The sequence below is a fragment of the Hoplias malabaricus genome, chromosome Y (genome assembly GCF_029633855.1).
Source record: "Hoplias malabaricus isolate fHopMal1 chromosome Y, fHopMal1.hap1, whole genome shotgun sequence".
In the NCBI taxonomy this organism is placed as follows: Eukaryota; Metazoa; Chordata; class Actinopteri; order Characiformes; family Erythrinidae; genus Hoplias; species Hoplias malabaricus.
This window is the reverse complement of record NC_089820.1, coordinates 11,030,059-11,053,995: the sequence shown is the minus strand read 5'-3', so window position 1 is coordinate 11,053,995 and position 23,937 is coordinate 11,030,059.

Genomic DNA, 23,937 nt, shown 5'->3' with positions numbered 1-23,937 from the left:
GAAACACTTCTTTAATACTGCAGAAATATGTTTACAGCTGAAGACTGTGATTCTTATAAGAAGCACTGCCTTTATGAATGAAGTAGCACTGCAAGAGTTAGTTGAGAATCTTAATAAAAATAATTCATAATAATTCATTTAAATGATTCATAAGGTTCTTTATTACAGATTGCAGTACACTACAGGAAGCATATGGGGCAGTATAGCTTTGATGGTTTCACTGCTTCATTAAAGATGAAATCTCTTGTTACTCAGATTCTACTGAAAAAAATTACATAAAGAAGTTATACTTCAGGGTGGCACAGTGGTGCAGCAGGTAGTGTCACAGTCACACAGCTCCAGGGACCTGAAGGTTGTGGGTTCGATTCCCGCTCTCGGTGACTGTCTGTGAGGAGTTTGGTGTGTTCTCCTCGTGTCCTGGGTTTCCTCCATGTGCTCGGTTTCCTCCCCCAGTCCAAAAACACACGTTTGTAGGTGGAGTGTGTGCGTTGCCCTGTGAAGGACTGGCACCCCCTCCAGGGTGTATTCCCGCCTTGCACCCAGTGATTCCAGGTAGGCTCTGTATACACGGTTACAGATGATGGATGGAAGTCATACTTTTTAGATCAGTGGTCATTTGAGAGGTAATGTGAGTGATAATATAATGCCCATGTCAACAAAAAGTGCACCTTATTGTAGTGGAAAAAACTCATTACCAGAGGTGTCTGAAAAATGTTAGAAAACATCTAGACACATTATTTATTGATTGGACCTGAAAGAGTAGTCCTCTCCTGTGTCCATCCGGGCAGTTTTCTAGCTCTGTGCCACAGCTCTGCTCTGACACTTACTTGGCCCTGATACAACACACAAAGCACAGGTCTACGATTGGTCATTCATGTTATTTAAACAGCCCCTTTCTGTCAAAGTAGGAGAGGTTGGGCAATATTGAGTGATGACTTCTTCATCTTTGTTGAATGGAATGATGGTCTAGTGGTCTTTCAACATTCTTGAGCTGGAAGTGAGATGCAGGAGAAATGGACACTGTCTGGAGAATGAGAAATGCCTATAGAGATTTTTAAACAAAGACCTTACCCATAAGATGTCGCTCTACCAAACACATTCAGAATGCACTCAGAACTTGAGACTGGAAGTATAATGTTGCAGATGTGGTCTGGATGGCATGTAGCATTTTTTCACCAGTCTGGTACCCATTTACAAACCTGATTTAGAACCTTTTGAGGCACTTCCACAGATGTAAATTGGTGCTTTAACCAAAGAATTAATTCCCAGCTGGAACCAAAGAATCAAAGGGTAATAGGCATGAACAGTGATGACATCCTTGGGTGTGTCAGGCTAAAGAAGCTCCAGAAAGAGCACAGAGCTCAAATAGTGTTATTGCACAGTGGAAATGGACAGGGTCATTTACAGCATATTATATAAATAAATAATATGAAACAAAACAGAAATGTGTTTTGTGTGTTTCTGTGGCTGTGTTTACCATGACACAAGGCACATTTCCTGCTTTTCCCTGCTGTTCATAAGCTCAGCAGGACACCTCAGAACTCAGCTACATTTACACATGTATTATAAACCAGTCCGATCTGACAACCACCCTGTCATAACTCTGTTTGTTTATTTATGGCTCTGGTGCTTAATTCAGCCACATCGACACTGAGACGAGTATCCCTTTAACACCCCCCCTCCCACTGATGACGTGGGCCCAAGTTGGAGCGCACCAAGGTTCCAAGCATCTCCAATGGCATTGTTTGAAGAAACAGTTCTTCTGGTGGAAAAGAGTGGTGCTACAAATAGTCCTGTGGTTGGTGGTCCAGTTTTTCCACAGCCCAAAAACAAATGTTGGTAGGTTGATTGACTTTGTGAAATAGCCCACTGCTATGAGTGGGCCAGCACCCTGTCCAGGGTTTGTTGATGATATGTAATTCCAGGTAGGCTACACACACCAGGACCCTGAACAGGATGAAGCAGTTACAGCATGTGAATGAATGAATGAATGAATGAATAAATGAATGAATGAAAGTTGCCTGAATGTAAATTGGACATTTGTTGCAATAGTGCATCAGCTAACTATTGATGGTGTGGCAACACAAACATGCTTACAGCAGAGTATCACATACCAGTGTGTTGTTTTTAGGGATACAAATATGCCCCTGTGTACACTGACAATCAAACAACAAACCAGTGTTGCCAGATTGGGTGGATTTTCACTAAATGAGGCTGATATGAGTTGCCTTCTGTGGTGTACATATGTCTTGGGAGATGAACAAGGTTTGAATAGGCCAAAACTCCTATTTTTGGATTGCTTGCTGTATCATTCTCCTTTATTATTTTGAAATAAGGCTCTCAGTAGGGTATTTGTCCTTTTTTATGGCAGGAACAGCTTACTATTCAGGGAAGGCTTTCCCTGGGCATTATATGTTGGATCATTGCTGTCAGGATTTGCCACAGCAACATTACTGAGGTCAGTTACTGGTGTTGGATGATTAGTTGTGGTGCACAAAACCACTTCAGCTCATTCCAGAAATACTGGATGGTGTTCCTTTACTTCAGAAAACACAGCTGCACTGCTCCATAGTCCAGCGGTGAGGGGCTTTACACTTCTCTTGCACACCCTTGGCATTAGCCATGTAAGAAGTCTATTGTAGATGTCTTAATGTCTTGACTCTGTCTTTGTCGTCTGCTTTAAGGAAGGATGCAACATGCACAGTAGTGTTTCTATAGCGACAGTAAGTTTGTAGTCACTGTGTGTCAGTTTCAGAAGTGTGTGTTGTTTGTTGAGTGAAGGGGGGCCTCTGGTTGGTCTTTGCTGGTGGGGGTACAAACAGAAGTTATAAACGGAAGCTGTAGGAGGATCTTTCCGAGCGCTGTAGGGTGATTTATTTGGGTATCCGTGTGTGTGTGTGTGTGTGTGTTTGGAAAGGCTGATTTATCTGCGTGTTCAGTGCGGAATGAAGAGCGAGATGCCGGTTGTCAGGGGCTTTCTCTCAAGCGTTGCCGTGGAGAAATTTATGGAAAAGGCGTCGTTCCCCTTCACGGCTGATGCTTTTTCCATGAGGAAGATGAGACGGACTGTTTCTCTCTTTCTCTCTCTCTCTCTCTCTCTCTCTCTCTCTCTCTCTCTCTCTCATTTTGTCTGTTCTCATTTTCGTTCTCTCATTACATCCCTCTCTACTCTTATCTCTTTCTTTCTCCTTCTCTCTCTCTCTTTCTCTCTCTCTCTCTCTCTCTCTCTCTCTCTCTCTCTCTCTCTCTCTCTCACTAACACACATACTTTTGCATTCATCTGTCCTTGTCTTTCTCTCCTCCATTTTTGTCTGTACTACCTGTCCCGTTCCTCCTTCTCAAACTTTCTCTTTTGCTCTTCTCTTGTTCCTCTGTTCCACTACCCATCTCTCTCTCTCTCTCTCTCTCTCTCTCTCTCTCTCTCTCTCTCTTATTTTATATGCTCCAAGCCCTTCTGCTGTGACACAGGAGAAAAAGAAAAAAAAAACGAAGGATGAGAGGAGTAATTAGAGAGAAAAAAAGACAAGTGCGTAATTCACCCCGTCCTTTTTATCGATCACGGATGAGTGGAGCGTTACTTCATTAACGCTCGTTCGTTTGCTGCTGAGAGTGAAGTGGCGGAGGTGTGAGGAACCTGCTGATCCTCCCATCATTTCATGCTTTTCTGTGCATGCAGTTTGTTAGGAAGCAAGCTTGTGTGTGTGTGTGTGTGTGTGTGTGTGTGTGTGAATAGAACGGACAAAAGAGGAGGAGGAGGAGGAGGAAAAAGAGGAGGGTGAATCAGAAGAAGTGAATCCATCACTCAGAAGCTGATGGAGTGACGCGTCTCGTCTTCTCGCTCGGTCAGAGACAGGTGAACACAAATAGCTGGACTATGATGGATAAGCACTGATAAGGGTGATACCTGAATGCTGAAGGACACTTGAGGCTTCCTGTGGGAGTGTTCTATAGTCAATAAAATCACAGTGCATCCAACAATAAAACAAGCCTTGAGTATTTTTTGCATAGAAATATATACTTTACACTGGCCACATTAGTCCACTCGTGCTGGACGGTAATCAGCTGAATATTTTGATATAGGAGAGCCATCATGTTTGCAATCACTGTTTTATCACTTGTAGTAATCAATTTTTCTTCCAAAGTAGTATCCAAGATGGCTCTCTATGCACAACAAGAGTGTTTCTATGGCAAATAAGGCCAATAAAAACTCTAAAATAGAAAACACTTAATTAGTTTAACACCTTTAACTGTAGCATATGCATAGTTCATAATCATCTATGCTACAATAACATACAAACATTTGACTGACAGTGCACCAACACCTCTTTCTTTCTGAGCTAGGTTTAGGGTAAGCGGATCACATAGCTTGCTTTGTTTGGACGCCGGTCATTGCCTTTGTGAGTGACTGGACAATTAGATAAAGATCAGGAGGTCAGTGCGGGCCTCACACTGAGTGGACAATGCTTTAGCCGGGCCCTGAACCCATCCATCACCCTCAGGATAAAGGCCATCAGCAGCCCAGGAGAGAACCTCTTCTTTGGGCTTGATTAGTCGCTTCTGATGAGCCTGAGTGGAGCTCAAGGAGGCCAATGACAGTGACTCAATCAAAGCCTGGAGGTTTAGCTGAACTGCAGATAATCACAGAAGACCTCAGATTTTCGGACTGATCAGACAACAGGGCTGTTATCAGGGTTATTATCAGTGCCATTATCAGAGTTATTATTAGTGCTAATCAGCTGATAAAAAGGACAATGAGCAGAATCCAGATTGTAATGATACAGCAATTAATATCATAATGTTTCTTTGTAAGACATTATAGCACCTTTTCCACCAAAATAACCGTGGTTCTGGAACTGGTTCCATTCAGGATTCCTGGAACATTAATAGTGTAGTAGTTTCCACACTTTGACGAAAACCAAAGATATGCCACCAGTGGGTGGGGGGTGCAGTGTTGTGCGGTAGCTTGGTTCCAGAGCTGCTGTGGCTGAATTCAGCACCAGAGCCAGATGTAAATGTATAGAGGCCGGTCAGAGTCAAGGGATATCCACTGATTGCAGAGGGTTCAGAATGAGATCTTCTACGTGTTCTGAGCCATTCTACTGAGCTTGTAAACAGTGGAGAAAAGTAGCCATTGCACCTTGAGCTGGAGCTGAACTCAGCCCCAGAGACACACACAAAGTGAAAATGCTTTATTTGAGGCTTCATGCTCTTACTGGAGTTATTTTTTTAGATTGAAATGCCCATGGATGCCTTCACAGTTCACTATTTTCTATTAGAAAAGTTTTGTACCTGGAACAAGGAACTTTTTTTACTACCTGCTTTTAGCCAGAGAGACTTGTCACTCCATTTTATGCAGTGCAAACATCCAGCACAAACAAGCCAGCTGTAAAATCTCCAAGCTACAGGGGGCGGTGAGCTGTGGTAGAGGAAAATGAAGTTTAGTAGTGTAGGTACCACGCAGTGGACAAGCAGCACCAGGCAGGAATCAAACCATGGACAGGTTGGCATTCACTCACACACTCACGCCCTTGGACAACTTCACACAGCCAACCTACCAGCATGGGTGTTTGGACTCTGGGTGGAAACTGGGACAACTAAATGAAACCCATACAGACACAGAGAGAACAAACCCTTGCCAGACAGGACCTCCTCTTTCAGGACCCCGGGACCCTGGAGCTGGAGCGAGATGACCTGTTATGGCTGTGTGCTGCCCAAATGTCTTTCTAGAAGTGAGAGGTCGGGGCTAATGTGGCATATAGCTTTTGATCACTCAGTGGATTTTTTTAATGTCAAATGTCAATCACTTGTTTGACTAGGTCCCACCTCCTCATTACAAATGTAAACGTGGGCTTAAGGACAAACTGTACTCCCTTAAATTACACTGCATTTTCTATTCCAGACAGAAAAGTGAACATTTTTAAACCTCACAGCATAAATGTTTTAAATAGAATAATCGGTGTATGAATGGGTGTTTAAGATTAAAAATTAAAATTAAATTAATAAGCAACATAGATATCTATAACTATAATAAAATATTGTACACTCAGAAAAGGAAGGTATAGTAAAAGTACATTAAGGGTTCACTAAAGGTACAAACACTGCAGATGTACAATATTACAGTTTCCTAAAGGTATTACATTCTCTTCTCCAGAGGGAGAGGTGAGTATTTTTAACCATTCATTATAGAACTGTGTCAAACACAAGAACATAAGTCCTGGAAATGAAATGGGATGTATGAGATAAACACAATTATGTGTCCTAACTAAAGGTATGAATATGTACCCTTTAGGGTACCTCCAAAGCGACAGGTTTCTCAGAGTGTACAGTTATTTTCTCTGATTAAACATACTGTGACATACCCCCGATGTTACTACAGTGACAGTTTCTCCAGAGAATGCAAGAAAAAAGAAAAAATATTGCTTATAGATTTCAAACTATAAAATGGAGGGATAAAAATAAAAACCTTGTCCTAGTATCATTCTAGTCACAGTATTCCTGCCTAGGCCTTTTTAAAATGATCCCACATCAGTTTTGTGAGTTCTCTGTTGATACTGAAGTTTAGACTCCAGTGTTGTATGTGAAAGTTTCCAACAAGTGTGAGAAAACTAGGCCAGGGTTTTTGAAGCTGGCTTTTAAGCAAAACACAGTGATGTTGTGTGATGATTAGCAACAGAAAGTGAGCGTTAGGTAAAAACGGTGGTGTAATGTTGACGTTAGGACAAATGAGTCAATACAACTCCAATTAAAAAGAACATTTAGCTTTGATTAGAAGCCTGTCCAAGCGCTGCGGGGGGTAAATGAAACTTCAAATTGAGGTAACGCTTCACTGTCTCGTACAATGTTTTTCCCCCGCTGTCTTTTATTCTTCTATTTCCAAAAATTGCATCACTCCTGCTTGCGGTTCTGTCATGTTTTAATGCTGCTGGTTTTAAAAGGCTTTCTGGCCACTCAAAGTGCTATGTAAATATCACTGCTGTCATGCTTTCCCATTGGATCGGCCCACATGTCAGTCAAGCAGGAGTCTAGGTGAGTGCTACGAGCAGTGTGTTCTCCGGCTCTGTATTGAGCATGTCTGCTTGTATTGCTCACTATGTGAGGACTAAATGTGACTAAATAGATTTTGTACAACTGAAGACCTTTTTGTTGGTACTTTTCATCACAGAATCCAACAAAGCAGCACAGATCTGTCTGATAAACTAGTACCAATGCTCAACAGAAATCATACTTATGGGGGTCCTGACCATTGAGAAACAGGGTCAAACTGGGCACAATGCGTGGCCAGTGGAGGTGATAAAATGGATAGTGGGTGTTTGGCTGATTTTACCAACTTTTTATCTATTAACAGTTAACATTAGATTTAGTTAACAATTAACGCACTCTGCCCATTTCATTGTCACTGGCCACATTTACATCTGATGTCTTTTATAAGCAAACAGCCAGTAACTGTGCATTAAAATGTGCAGGAATGTGTTTCCTGTAGATGATATTTACTTATATAAAGGAACATTTGACCTGATCCTCTAAAGTTTTTGCACACAACAGCAGTCTGTAAAAGTCCTTGTAGGTTTAGAGAGACCATATTCTGTGTGTGTGTGTGTGTGTGTGGGTGTGTGTGTGCAGTCTTATGGGACAGCTCCAGTACAACTTTAATAGGTCTTTCATTTCCATTAGACAGCTGCCAGTGACTGGTCCTGCTGAGTAAAGCCGAGTTAAAGCGTGGCAGCGGCGACAGGGGATCACAGCAGCAATAAAACCCAAACTTTCATCCGTTCCACACAGCAGAGCAGCATCACTATTCACCTTTAATCCCACACACACACACTGTGCTTCCACACACTCAGCCTCTTTCACAGTCTGTCACTGGCTTTTTTGCCTGTTTTTTTCCCTCTGTACCCTTTTAGACCGTGCTATGTCTCTCCTCCTTTAATAATGTGATTTCTCAGTTGTCATATTTATGTCGTCACAAACAGATCATGAGCTAATAACTCTATCATTTACTTTGAGTCACAGCCTGTCTTCGTAAATAATCATGAACTAAACATGGCAGGACACTGATCAGCCTCAACATTATTTTTTTAACAAAGTATTCAGAGCAACACATGGAATACAGTCTGCAATTGTAGAACTATAAGCTGCGTGTATGATCAGGGGAGCTGGTAAACTGACAGTGAATGCTGAAACAAGGCCATATATTTGTGGACATCACTTATAAGCTAGTCTGAACACAAATATACAAATGGTGCTCATAAATCTAGGTTAAGTTAAGTTCTTAGCACTTTATTGCTGTCTCTTCTGTATCACTGTGAATGATCCCTTAGGGAATAATAAAGTGTAATCTAATCTAATTTATATAAAAGCTTGCAGTGGATCTGTGATCTTAAGAACACTATGATCTGTGTGGACATGGAGCAGAGCTTCTACACTAAAGGCAGATATTTATTTGTTTATAGGACAAAGAACTGACCACAAAAAAGAGTAGACTCTGCTTTTTACATTCTCACTCTCTTTTCTCTTTATTTCTCTTCTCTTTTCTTATCAGTTATCAGCAGTGCAGTTTTGCCAAAGCAATTATTAATCAGTGAAGCACAGAAAATCCTTCAAAAATAACAACATTTAGGAAATCATTAATATTTACAACAATTTTCATTTATAAAAATAATGACCCACAGTGGGGAAACAAGGCAAATGAGAAAATGAAAGATAACAGCAGTTTATGTCCCAAGATGAACTTTATTCATCATTGTTTGCTAATTGAAAAGCTTTTCATTTCCTTGCTTTATTTCTCTAATAGTTTTTTCTCTGACTTTGTCCCACTTTGTTGTCATTAATAACAGTATAATTACACATTAACACATGCAACAACAATGCACACAATGCTTATGTATTCACAGTTACAGATGTATTACTGTAGTTGAGCTTATGTCAATACATTTGCATTTTAGTTTATATTTGTTAAATCATTGTGTAATCTGTAATTACGCAAGCAAAAAACTATATGCCTAATAGCTGTTTAATTACACATTAACAACACATGAATAACTAATGGCTGTGTATTCCCTTTTACAGATATTTTACAGCAGTATAATAAGTGAATAAATCATCACAAGTGTTTGGATGTATGATATTAATGTGTAATGTTCTGGTTACTCCTGACCTCCTAATCATTCCTATCTTCAAAAGAAATTATCCTATTCATTCTCTTGTTTCCTCTCTACCAAATGGCTGATGTATAGTGAGTGAAATATCAGCCGACATCGCATCATCCATGTGTACGCAGCACATTGGAATTTGTTGAGGTTTGTGTTAAACATTAATATGTAAATATATAATTGCAGTTATTAACATTTTTAGGTATAAATAAAGGATATGGAGAAATCTATAATTGAAAGTAAAGTCTGTCAGTAATAACTGTGGAGTGAATTTTTCCTGGCTCTATGACAGCGACGTCAAGGATATCTTTGGGGATTGTGTTGTCTGATTTTTTAAGCTGCCTAGGGATCAGAAATTTGCATGCACCTTCATGAATGAGCCATGTTTAGCACACATTTTAAATTCTGGGAATAGTCTTTAATTAAAATATGTACAAATTCACTGAAAAACACATTAAATACTTTGACCCCTTGTACAGGGGGTGAGATATAAGCACAGCAGAGGCAGATGTACACACAGATAAGTGGTTCCTTTATTTATTTTCACAAGTGAACAAACAAAATGCCTTCAACAACACAATGAATGTTTTCTGCTGTCTCTGGCTTTCATGTAGCAGCCTGGAGGTTCTCTGTGTCTGGTCTCTCACACCAGCTGAGTGACAAACATGTAAAAAACCATAGCTAATCCATGTATTAGTAAAAGTGGTTCTATATGGAAGCAAAAGTTGCTCTTCTACCTTCTATGGCATCACTCAAAGAACCTTCTGTTCCTTAAGCAGTCACTTCAGAAATGTAGTGATTCATTTGTAATTGAGGGTTTTACCAGGGACCCAAGGAAATGAAGGGTGGACTTCCCCATAGAGTACTGCAATGCTACTGCAAGAGCAGCAGGGGGCAGTAAAATGGGTTAGGACCTAGATATGGCCCACCATTCAGTATCTAGTCAATAAACCCATTATTTTCCAAACGATCCATATAACTAAGCTTTAAACTAACTATAATGTGTTTCCAAAACATAAAAAGCAAAGTTGAATTCAGGCAGATAAGCTAATTGATTTGTGCTTTATCTGTCACAGCGATAATATCTGTAATAGCTGTCATTCCATCATAATACCAAAGAATATTGAATCCATATTTAAGTGTTTGCTGGTTTTCAAAGTAAAAAAATAAGACACAGAAGAAGAATTGTGCTAGCGTCAAAAGCCCATAAATACACTGGGAATATCTGTGCTTCATCTCAAAACCGATGCTATATAGTGAGTGTCTTTTTGTCTGTTAGACACAGAGAGAAGAATGAGCGCATCTCCCTGAAGGACTCATTTTTAGCCTTCAATGCCCTAAAATTGATTCACATGCTCTTATAAATTTTTTTCTCAAGCATTTGCTGCTATTCTCCAAAGAGTTCCAAGTGATATATTCCTCCAGAATCAATAACTGTGTGGATGGAAATAGTGCCTTATTTGACAAACGGCAGAAATTCGCGTTGTATCCCACATGACTGTACTATCAGCACATCACTGACAGCTGTGGGGTTTCAACAAAGAAAGAGAGAGAGAGAGAGAGAGAGAGAGAGAGAGAGAGAGAGAGAGAGAGAGAGAGAGAGAGAGAGAGAGAGAGAGAGAGATGATATGTTCTTATTTCTCATACCCAAACTGTAGAATGGAATGCACACACTGTGTCTGACCCTTAACTGACAAACATCTTGCAGAGAAGCTGAGAAAGGTCTTGGTGTGAAGTTCTGGAGGGCGAGATGTCCATCTGGTGGTGTGTGCAGAGGGTGCAGGATAACAAATGCCCTAAAGCAATGTTTGGCTAACATGCAAATTCAGTTTCCATATCACTCCAAATGTAGTCCACCAACCAAGCCATGCTTACTGTCTGAAGCTTGCTACTTTAGTTTTGCCTTGGAGCCATGAGTCTATAACTCACAGATAATGGAAGCTTACAGAACTGGCTTAAGTCAAATAAATCTGTGGACTCTGTAATTCACACTGGTACTTATAAAACCTGTCTTGTTTTCAGATTAGTAACTGCTATGCACTCATTATGTATGGGTCTCCTTTTTGTATGATGTGACCAAGCTGTGAGGGTGAAAGCTACACTAAAAAAACGTTGTATATTTATAGGAAATTTTCAACAGCAAGGTACTGTAATTCTGTTTTTACAGTAGTTTACTGTTTTAAGCAATGCACTGTGGGACATATCAAATGTTCAAATGATCTCACAGTATATTACTGCTTTTAAAGGATGATTTCATATAAATTTCTAAAAAATATTTGGGGAAAATATGAAGAAATTTGTAATTTTACAGTATTGAATTGGACATTACAGGGTGTTGACATTACAGGTTTTATTATATTCGAGTTTAAGAAAACATTTTTGTCAGGCAGTCACACACATTTATATTCTTTCTGAATTCGCCTCAAACTGCCCTCCACTGCACAAGGAATCAACAGTGAGTAAAATTAACATTCCTTTGTCATTTTGATGTTTTTGTCGGTGTAGTTACTGTAGTGATTTACTAAATTATTGTTTTATGAGAGGATTGTGGTGTTGTTCATGTGGTCTAAAATGCCATCCAACATTTGCTAACAAACTAGTGTACCTTAGCATGCTTGCTAAAGCCTAGCAGCTAGCTCAGAGACAACTGCCACTAATCCAATATCCATAATCCTTCCGCTGGAGCTCTACACACTTGGAGAAGAACCCTATTTGTTATTTATTGTTAACACATGGGCATTTAGTGCCACAATGTTGGCACTTCCATCTTTTTAAGTGGTATAGTGGATATTAGAGAGAGAAGCGACAAGCATTTTCCAATCAATATTTATTACTTCAGCATTCAAAATATAAATGTATCAGTAAAAATAGCATTACTGGCAATACTGTGTCGAGTTCTGTTGCTGAAACTTATAACCGAGAATCAGTTGGGGGAGGGGTAATATGACTGAGTTACAATTTTGGGGACACCCCCCTTGGAATCACACCTATTTCTGCACGGCTGATCAGCAAACATCACTCATTCCTGCAGGAATGTAAAGGGAGAATATCAGTCTCAAAGCATTCTTCAGCACAATGCTACTGACAGCTTTAATAAGACTGCACTGAACACTGACTCTGTAGTGGCCCTTTTATCTGCTCCAGGGTCCACAATAGAGCTCTAAAGAGCACACACACACACACACACACACACACACAAGTACTTGCTGTCAGATCAAGACATAAACACACAACCGCAGATGTGGGTATCATTAAAAAATAGTTGCAGATTGTGATAACAATGTACATTTAAATATTTAAACTAAAATAAGCAAAGAAATGGTACTTAAAAGGAAGACTATTTATTATTTTGAATATCATTTGCTGTAAAAGCAATATTAACAGATCAGCCATAACATTAAAGCCAGCTCCAGATCTCCATTTTATCAGCTCCTCTTTCCATACAAGTGCACTTTGAAGTTCTACAGTTACAGACTATAGTCCGTCTGTTGCTCTGCACAAATTATAAGCCATCTTTAATTCCGTTCTTCAATGTTTAAGACCCCCACAGAGCAGGTATTTGGTTGGTGGATCATCCTCAGCTGCTGCAGTGACACAGACGTCGTGCTGGAACTAGGGGATCAGACCCAGCATTGCTGCTCGAGTCTCTCTCTTTATCTGTTTCTTCTTCTTCATCATCTTCTCTCTCCCTCTCTTCTGTGCATGTACAGCATGTTAAACTGTGAGCTTGATACCACTCTTGTGGGGCTCAGTGTCAGTGATGAAGATCAATTCAATTTCTGCCACGTGCCACTAAAGCACCTTCAAAATACCCTTACATTGGTTTTAATCAAAACAGGACAACGACATCGCAGAAGCATTCTGCTTTGCTTTGTGCTGATTGTTCCTGATAAGACTGTGGTATGTAATGAGAAAAAGAATTAAATTCTACAAATGAAGAAAAGCAATTCCCAATAAGTGATTGCCACAGCTAACCCATTTATCACTCTCTCTCTCTCTCTCTCTCTCTCTCTCTCTCTCTCTCTCTCTCTCTTTCTGTCTCGCCCACTTTAAATTTCTAATAACTACATGTTAATAAATCATGTAATAAACTGACTGTCAATTCTCTCTGGTTCACTGACCATATAGGACCACTTTGTAGTTCTACAACTACAGACTGTAATCCATCTGTTGCTCTGCATAATGTGTTTGCCTCTTTCACTCTGCCCTTCAATGGTCAGGACCACTACAGAGTAGATGTGATTTGGGTGGTTGATCATTCCCAGCACTGTAGTGATGGACATACAGTACCAGTCTCATGTTTGGACACGCCCACTGAGGGAGGGTCTCCTTAGTTTTGGGTCATTTTCCTCATATTGTGAATGTACAGTACCAGTCAAAATTTGAACATCTTCACATTCAATGGTTTTTCTTAGTTTTATTTTTTTATTATTATTATTTTCTACATTGTAGATGAATATGGAAGACATTAAAACTATGAAGGAATGTATATGGAATTGTGTAGTAAACAAAAAAGTGTTAAACAAACCAGACTATGTTTTATACTTTAGATTCTTAAAAGTAGCCTCCTTTCACTTTGATGACAGCTGTGCACACTCTTGCCGTTCTGGGCGTCAAATGGTTTTCAGTGAACAGCTGTGTCCTTGTCAAGAGTTTGCAGAACTGTTTGCCTTCTGAATGTGTTTGAAGCCATAACTCGGGTTGTGCAGAGGTAGGGCTGGTACACAGTTCTCTACAGAGAACAGCCCTATTCCAAAAATGACTTATGAGAAGGTGTGTCCAAACTTTTGACTGGTATTCTAGATAGGGCTGTTAAGCTCCACCCATTCACAGTGAAGTCATATAGTGTTTTAGTTCAGGATTTCTCTGACTGACATCACAGTGATGGCATATAGAGCAGGGTTTCATTCATTCTTCCGCTGCTTGACGTGTCTCTGTCAGCACAATTACTTTCTGCCCTCTCTAACCTGCTCTTTGGTCAACTAGATCCCCCTGCCGAGTGACACCAGACTGGACACGAGAGAGTCTGCTCCGATATCTCCTCTCATCTCCTCTCATCATTCTCTCTGAGCTCTCTCTCTTATCATTCACACGCACACACACACACCTGGCACTGCACGCTCTGCAGATTCTCATGTCTCTGCTGCGCCAACCCACCTGAGCCCGTCCCAACGGACAATTCAAGAATCAATTCAGATGTGTTAGAGCACAGGATGCATTACAATATGTGCAGAGCAAGGACACAGCTGGGACAATAACAGCGTTAATGTACTCTAAAAGGTACAACAGTGGTGTTAAGGTTCAACTCACCACATATTTGTACCTCATTTGTAACAAATAACATCCATGGAAGCCCCACCTCACAACTTCAGGGAATCCAGAAAAATGTCAGTCTGTGTGTAGGGCAGGGAATTAAATCACAGTTGCTTTTGAAAGATGTTGGAACCCTAAGACTGCACTGCAGGAGGAAATGCAAGGAGATAGCCATACATCCATTTGTGCAACAACACTGTGGAGTTCTTTTCACAGATGACCCAGAAGATGGATGAAATGTGGGGTTGTCAGATGAGTCCAGCTTTTTTTTTTTTTTTGGTAGAAATGGACATTGAGTGCTCCTTGCTATAGATGAAAGAGACATGAAAACATGCATCTACAAAATAGTAACTTTACAGGAGAAGGAAAAACCTTCTCCACTTTCAGTGGAAGTCAATGTATAAAGATTTTGTTCCAAATCATTTTGGAGCATTTCTACATGTCCTTTCATCATGAAAGTTTCACACAATGCAAAAGACAGCTGTTGTGTTCAAATCAAAACTAAACCGAATATAGACAAAAGTGGAAATGCATGGTTTTATTGGACAGTGAAGATATGTGAGTGGGAAATGTTGATTTGCCGTTGAATAATTGAATTTTAGAGAGACCAGTGCTGCCTTCAAGGTGATATCTTTTGCTGGGAAGTCCATGGTTTTTTCAGCAAGACAATGCCATACCTCATTCTGGGTGCACTACAACCTGGCTTGTGTCAACTATGTGCTTGTGTCATGCTTTTGCCCTGTCTCATGTGTTCCTGCTTTGTTGTTCCCTTGTCCTCTGTCTTTGTTTTGGTTCCTGTCTCCTCCCTTAGCTCCGCCCTTGCCCTGCCTTATCCCTGCCCTGCCATTAGTGTTCCCACCTGTGCCACCTTTGTGGTCTTGTGTTTCTTGTCTGTGCTCCTTATATATACCCCTTTGGTTTCAGTGCTCCTTTGTCTGGTCTGGTGTGTAGATGTCTGTTTCAGTGTCTTAGTGGTTCATGTCCACACCAGTTTGTGGTTGTTTTCTATTTGCTCTTGTCATCGTTTATTTTTTTATTATTTGTATTAAAGTTACTCCTTGTGTGTACGGCCACCTATTCATCCTCCCTCAGCCGTGACATCTTGATTAACCAGCCTGCAACGCAGATTTGTCTCCTGTTGATAATGTATTGCGCAGCCAAAGACTTGTATCAAGCAAAAATAAACAAAACAAAATCACAAAATTGTAACAATTAGGAGCATATTTATTTTTCTTTGTAAGTTTTAGACTTCTTGATTAGTTTACATTGGATTGGAGTTATTTCAGGCATAGTTGTATTTCTGATAACTGCGGTTTAAATTCTACATTCGGTTTGTACTGGTTACAGACCTAGTGAGTGAATTGAGACACAGCCAATCTGCTTCCAATCTGTTGAGTTCCAAGAAGCTCACACCAAAGCTTTTCTCATGACATGAATGAAATCCATTGAACTATCATTGATCGTAATTTCACAGATTTCTCCATCATTGTCTACAAGAACAGTGCTATTTTATGTTTTACTTCAGAGAAAAACCCATCAAAATGACTTTATGTGACATTTTCAGTGGGCACCATCTTTCATCATCACCCAGAATTTTATCACTTCATCACTACAGCATTGTGTAGCAACTGTGAAAATGTCAGGTTTAATAAATCTTGACACACACCGCAGGCCAGTCCATCAATGCAGACATGTGCATGCAGACACACCAACACCCACACAAACAGAACCAACACATCTACAGAGTGACAGTGTTGAAAGAGACGAGACTGTGTTTGATTCGGAGTTCATTTACTAGAACTGAGAGGCAGTTTATAATTAACTCCTCTCTCGTTTGAATGATAGCAGGGTGAAATGAGAGTTCAAACTCTGTCACTTTCTCTTTAGGAGAACATTAATGAACCTGAGTGCTGCTGATAAAGGCCAACACAATTGATTTTTTCACCTTTAGAAGTCAGTTCTTTCTATTAACACATTAATGACACACACTTGAATTCTGCATGGACTATTACTTACATTATTGTGGCAATGAGTATTTCACCCTGAGATGGAGGGCGCTGGAGGCAGAAGTAAATTTTAATCCCAGAAAGACTTTCCGTCCTCTTCAGGCATTTTACCTGTCAGTGTACATTTGCCAGTTGTTTCTCACCGAGAATGGACCCATAGTTACTCAGATTGAATCAAATGAGATGAGTTATTTGGCCGTAACCCTGCCTTGACCTAGTTCGGGGTCTATTATTTATCACCATCAATTGGGAAGTGCAAATTCCAAAATACACAACCCCCACCCACCATGTTTATTCATAGTTACAGATGACTTTAACCTTCTGTTATTATGAAGGACTCATTTCATTAACAAACTTGACTTGAAGTGACTTACACGTTTCTTTAAAAAATAGCTCATGTCCACCTTCTCCTTTATTGCTGCCGTCCTCACATGCTTTTGACACCCATGTGTCACCCATGATGCACCTGAGTCTTGCGCAGTAATACTCCCTTATGACTGGAACGTTGTCCTTCCAGTTTTGGTGCTGCTAACAACCAAACTACAGAGACTCGTGTGACAGCAGGTAAAGGCACAGCCAGTCACACTAGACATATATGTGTTACGGGGAGGTAGGACTCGAGTAGGATATGTGATTTAAGGGGATCATTTTATTGGAGAGGACAATTCAATAATCGCTGGATATTGGTGGGGACATGTCACTTTCGTCCATTCTAATTCTATGCCCTAGTGTGATGGTGATGAAAAGTAAATAAAAGAGGATCTAATCTGAAATAAAAATGAAGAGCTGAATGAGGAATTATGGTCTGATATTGATTATAATACATGATCTTTGTCTAACATAGTGGAGTATCTGAACCTTTAAAAAGCTGTTCTATAGCTGAATAATTTAGCTTTCTTTCAATAAAACTGACTTTTTCTTCTTGTTTTGTTTTTAAATTCATTTCTTCTTGAGGCGGGTCTCTGTAGGAGAAACCGCTATTGCCCTGATCACACGTTTATCTTTATTAAGTATGGATAAGTCTAGTAATTACCCCGTTATTACTGATGAATAACACATTTATTACGATGCATTTCAAGCCAATCTTCTGACAATGTTTCATTTTCTTTTATCATAGCCAGTGCAGTGCTTATTGATTTCTCATTATGAATGATTTATTCTGCTGGTTTAAACCTGAGCTTCTGTTTTCTGATCTGTTCATCCAGCCGTGGAGCCTTGAATGCAGACTGTTGATCGCTGCTCAGTGAGGTGAATAACTGTCTCCAGTACAATCGTAAATCATAGCTCGTTCTGCAGTTTGGGTCAGCACTCTTTTTAAAAAAAAAAAAACCACTGGTGTGCAGTGATTTATAGGCTTTTGGAAAGGAGCTGTAAAATGGCCTGCCTTGGTGTTTTTCATCTAACTTGATGCTTTTGTCTGTTGAATGCCCAGTGTCTCAGCTGTGACCACAGGACAGTGTGGAAAACCATTTTTAGAAAGAACTGTTGCATGGGCATCCAGTGTTGTGTTTTTTCCCCTCCCACTTTAATGGGTTAACTCCCAATGTTTTCCAGGAAAGCTCAGATTACACCAACTTTCGCTATTAAATTTTATCATTGTCTATTAAACAACGGTTATTCTATATAAATAAATCTGTCATTCTCCCCATAACAACACTAGTCTCTACCAAAACATCACCCCACCTTGTCTACACTCTAATGTCATCATTCTTTACCAAAACTCCTGCATTCTCCACCAACACGTCATCAGTTTCTCCAAAACAACCTCATTCTCCAAAATACAACATTATTCCACACCATAATTCCACCCTTCTCCATGGAATCATCATCAGTCTCTCCAAAATACACCATCATTCAATATAACTCCATCATCTCTCCACGCCCATTGTCAAAAACACACCATAGTTCCACACCATAACTTTACACTTCCCCATGAAAACATTATTCATTTTCTCTAAAACACCCACATTCTTCACAGAGCACCAAAATTCTACACCATAACTCCAGCATATCATTATCAGTCTCCCCAAAACACCCTTATTCTATACCACACCAACATAATTTTTCACCTAAACATAATTTTTCTATACCAATGTGCATCAAAATTCCACCATTCCCCAATAAAACACCAACATAGTCCACCACAGCCTCACTAGTCTCGCCAAAATGACAGTTTTTGTGTTGGTGACTATAATGGATGGTCATTTCTGGATCACAAATCTCACTTCAACTCATCCCAGAGAAACTGAATGGAGCTTCATCATTTATCAGAACACACTTCCACAGCTCCACATCCCAAAGCTGGTGGTGGGGAGATTTCATCTGGCTAATGCTTGGGCACATGTGCAGTTGCAGTGTCTTGTCCATGGCTGACACATCTGTATTCATTTATTATAAGGAGTGTCTACAAATCTTTGGGCGCATCCTGGATTGATGAGATTTAAGCTCAAGTAAGAAACATGAACATGTGAGTTTCAGGAAAACATTGTCACTGTTGCGCTGGAGAGAGGATCCCATGGTTTTACGGTTTTAAAAAAGCAGGGTGTTGTCAATCCCCACTTTCTCTGTTTTCTGTGAAAAGGCTGCGGAACGGGCACACAGCTGGAGTTGTTGTCATGGATTTGTTGCCGTGGTAACAGGTGAATCCTGATGCCCAAAGACGTCCTTTCAGAGGCAGCCTGGAACCATCTGGCAAAGCCTGATAATCGCTACATGTGTTTATCAATTCTAACAACAGGTCTGCCAATTAGACACAATTTCTCACACAAAGCCCTAGCATTTTTGCTGCTTGCGTGCAACAGCTGGGAGGTATGAGGCTGAGAAATTCTTACTGAATAAATAACACTGAAATTTATTTATTTTCCTGTTCGATTCTGACTTCAGAACGTCATTTCGTATCCCCTGTGGTCATGCCACCATTAAAAACACTGAGGCAACTGAGGGAGGGTCGATTCTTGAACCCCTACAGCCCCACCCACCACACTCGCCTACTCACTTTTCATCTCTGAGGTTCACTACTTATCCATCACGTAAAACGGGACCTGAGGCAAAAACACAGATTGCTTCTGTTTGCCCGAGGCTGTGGGTTGATGGAATACGTACTATGGAAATGAGCAGTGACTTGGCAACCCATCTGCAAACACGGAGAAAGACGGCAGACGGCATAATGCAAATGATTCATCAGCAGCACTGCCTTATGTAATGTGTTTTGTCGCCTGGGTTGGTGGAAACGTTACACAGGGAATGAGCATCAAGATCGGCCGGAATGTAGGATGTAGGACAAATGTGTAAGTGTTGGTTCAGGATGTTCATCGGATGTAATCTAGCCCCATTGGGTTTCTCAGTTCAAAGGCGATATTGTCTATGAAACAGCCCTGGCTGGTCCGTCACATGTACGACTGCGTGGGATGTATTCATCTGAATGAACCTCATTCATCCCAGCTCCAGCTGCTCCCAGACAGAACAAACATGACAAATCATTATAATTTCCTTCAATCACTGCCCTTCACATTGAAGTTTTCCCTTTGCTCGCTTTCCATTCAGCCTCATTCATCCGTCCCCAGCTGCGGTCCATACGAGGAGCTAATCTGCCTCCATCCGCTGTATTAATCCCCTAATGGAGATCGCTTGTTTGACCTCAAGGCCTCCAGCAAGATCCATGACATTGGTGCGGTTGCATCTAGACCAAGCAGTGCTTAATTAGGAAGGAGAAAAAAAACCCCAAAGCTTTCCACTGGGCATGAACTCAAAGTGCTCGTCATTGGAAGGGGTTGGCAAGCACAGCAGGAAACTCGGCTGATGGTTTACTACCTAGTTGCCTGGCTGTGGCAAAGTCTGATTGCACATTGTGTCTTTTGAATGGACATTGGCTCATGCGTGAAGCTAGCACTGCATGTTCACTACCAGGCTGAGTTTCTGAACACCTGCTTCTCTGTCGTTGATTCATTCATTCACTCAACTTCTGTAACTGCTTCATCCTGTTCAAGGTCTCAATGGGCCAAGAGCCGGCTTGGAATCAATGGGTGCATGGCAGGATCCCACACTCACACTTATGGACACTTTTGCATAGCAAAATGTGTTTTGGGACTTTGGGATGTAGGGAACTGGAGCACCAGGAGCAAACCTATGTAGACACAGAGAACACACCTCAAACCACGCTCCTCAGAGAGATACTCAAGGTTAGGATGGAACCCAGGAGTCCAGGACTCAGGTGCAGTGTGGCAGTCACACTATCTACAGCAAAGGTTCTACACAAGTTGTTGGAACATGTCTATGGTTATTTTATCACTTTTGCCTACAGGAAAATCAAGGAGGTGATATACTAATGTTGGATGATTGATTAGTTCTGGATCATATACACCACTCTCATCTAGAACTTTGCCTGAAACTCCACCACTAGTGAAAGCATAGTTCCACAGCTCTGTAGTCTAACACTGGAGATCTTCATAACCCTCCAATCAATAGTTGGCATTGGGCAAAGCTACTTTAAGTTCATGTGCAGCTGCTTCATTCTATTTCTCAGTGCATTCACACAATGTATGTTCTGAAAATGGGTCGTACTAAGCTTAAAGAAGCCCTTAAAGAGAACTGCTTTGATTCACAATAACTTGTTTTAAAGTTCAGAGTTGTAAAGTTGTGAACATCTGTAGCTTTATCCAGTGAGAACCCAAACTGTTTTAGGTCCTGGTTCAGCTCTGCTCAAGAGTAAGGTGCAGAAAAAAAGCACGGTCCCACCACTAGATGGCAGCCTTACTTTATGCTAATGCACACTGTCCAGGTGGCTCTTGTCACTCGGATCTGACTCTTGGTTTGAGGTTGACGTTAGCGACTGATCTCAAGTCAGCCTCGTAGTCTTACGCCCAGTCACCAAAGCCAAGATTCGGATGTAGAAACGCTGATCTAAAGCCAGCCCCTGTTGACATTACCTATCTCTGGGTTCTGCAGTCCATTTGAACTCATATCAACAGCAGGAAGCTGGTGTATAAACTCAGGGCTGTAAGATAGTGATCTTGTGTTTTTTTCCAAAACTGTGCTTTTCCGCTGATAGGGTGCCCACTCCCACCAGCTGAATCCTGACCTTAGCCAGGGTCAGACACATAAAGAATGTTTAGAGAGTCAGTTCAGCTGGGAAAAAAATGAGATGATAAACTTTGTCAACACCCATCGCTTCCAATCATAAACATCTAAAACATCAAATGAGCCATTTGGTTTGCTTCTAAACAGGCTGTATTTATTATTTTTTTTAATTATTTGCCTTGTTGTTGTCCTCTTTGGCTATTTTCCTGGATGTTTTTTTTTGCTCTCAGAAATCCCTCTGGTCCACTCCGCAGAGATGGCTGGGGTTTATGACGCATGCATTTGAGCAAGGTTGCAACTGCACTCTCCTACACATTGCCACTGATTCACAGTTGTGAGCCTTTGCAAGTGCGCATGAATTTTATTCCCACCCCAGTTATACGCCTAGGGCTGAAAATGCCACACTGGGACCAGATAAGAACAAAGTCCTCCACAGTCCTTACTCGTCGCTCTTTCCCTCTCCCTCTTTTTCTTTCTCTTGCTTTTCAAAGCATCACTCACATGCATCGGCATGTGCAGCGCAGACACATCCATATATTCATAGTGATTCTGGCAGAGCCTCAGCATATCAGCCTTAATTACATGTTCCAGTTGCTTAGCAAAAATGCTGTATCCATGAGTGTGTGTTAAAGGGCCCGTATCGTGGAAAAACCCAATTTGTCTTGCTTTTCTTTTTTTTTTTTTAAGCAAAACATTTTGTGAAACATGTAGAGATAGATACTTGCAACTTGACTCTCTCAGGAGTTAAAATACTGTGAAATTTGGAGGGGGATGTAGGGATGGTAATGCAAGCACTTTCTATGAATCCTGTATACACAAGTCTTTATTGGTGTATTTATAAGGCATTGTATGGCAGAAATAGTACTTTAGAATGCCTGGAAAACTGCTATTGAAGGGGACATATTCATACATTTATTGAATTTCTATAACTGCTTCATCCTGTTCAGGGTCGCTGTGAATCTAATGCCTACCCAGCAACAGTGGATGCCATGCAGAAATACAAAATTCATTCACTCACGTCATTGGACTGAGAGAGGAAATCCATGCAGACACAGGGCAGACACTCAGACTTCTCACAGACAGTGACCAGTGAACCCTGGGCTTATGTGAGAGCAGCATCCCGCGTTGTGCCACCGAGCCATCCTGAGGAGGACATCTTACATCCCATTTTCCACAAGTGAACACAGTTAGCCTTAGAACACACACAAGTATCTTACACCACAGCACAGGTCTCCACCTATCTAAACAGTCCTTTTCAGAATGAGCAGTTTAAGCCGCTCCTTTAAATGAGAATGAGCTACAGCTCAGTTCAGTGTGAGAGCCCAAGTCTGAGGAGTGAGGAGCAGAAGTTCTGGATTTTGGTCGTTTTGCTCAGCGCTCTTTCTTCTCACTTCTCATTTTCACCATATTTAAACTCATTTATATTTCTCCACACTGGTCGTGTGTGTTCTGTTCCATTTAACTTCATCCTTGTGCTCTTGCAGAAATGTGAGTCCACCCCTGTGATTGGAGAGACTCAGAGTGTGAAGACTCTGCACTAGATGTCAGATGCAGAGAAAATCAGAAACAGACTGGTTTGATGTACTTCACGGTTTGTGGGTTGTTAATGACTCCAGATTAATTTGTTTTTGTGCAAATGCACTAAAAACTGAGGTTTTCATAATATGTCCTCTTACCTGCATAACACTATGCAAAAAAACGAAACCCCAACACTATATACGATATAATAAGTATCTGATATATCTGTCGTCTGGACCCACCGTGACCCTGAAGTGGATAAGCGCTTACAGACAATGAATGAATGAATGAATGAATTAATGAATGAATTAATGAATTATATTTGTGTAAATAATAAAAAATATATATAAACAACTAAATTAATTAATTAATAAAAACACCCATGTAATTATGCCAAGCAGTTAATCTTAGGGCAGGCAATATTAGACATGTATGTATTCCATATGAAATGCATTTCTAAACCACAGACTTCATAGGAAGTAGTAACAAACCTAATAATAATAATAATAATAATAATAATAATAATAATAATAATAATAATTCATTAGCAGTATGAATATGTGAAAAATAGTATTCGGCTCCAGTCTAACGTAGGCATCCTGCTTGTTAGTTTTGTTATGACCATGAACAGTCATTACTGCAATGCGGTTCTCCCGAGGCTCGCAGCAGCATCAGTTTCAATCCGGCTTCAAACAGCAAACCTTTCATTGCAGGGACGTCTTCACTCTGATGGACAGAACAAAGTGCGACAAGCAAGAAGTGCAGTGTTTAAAGAGAAGAAATGCAACAACTGGAAATAGCCGGCCAGCTTGTAGTTTCAGTAGTAACTATCCTTGATTGCACTCTGTGGAAGCTAACAAGGTTTTAGTTGATGT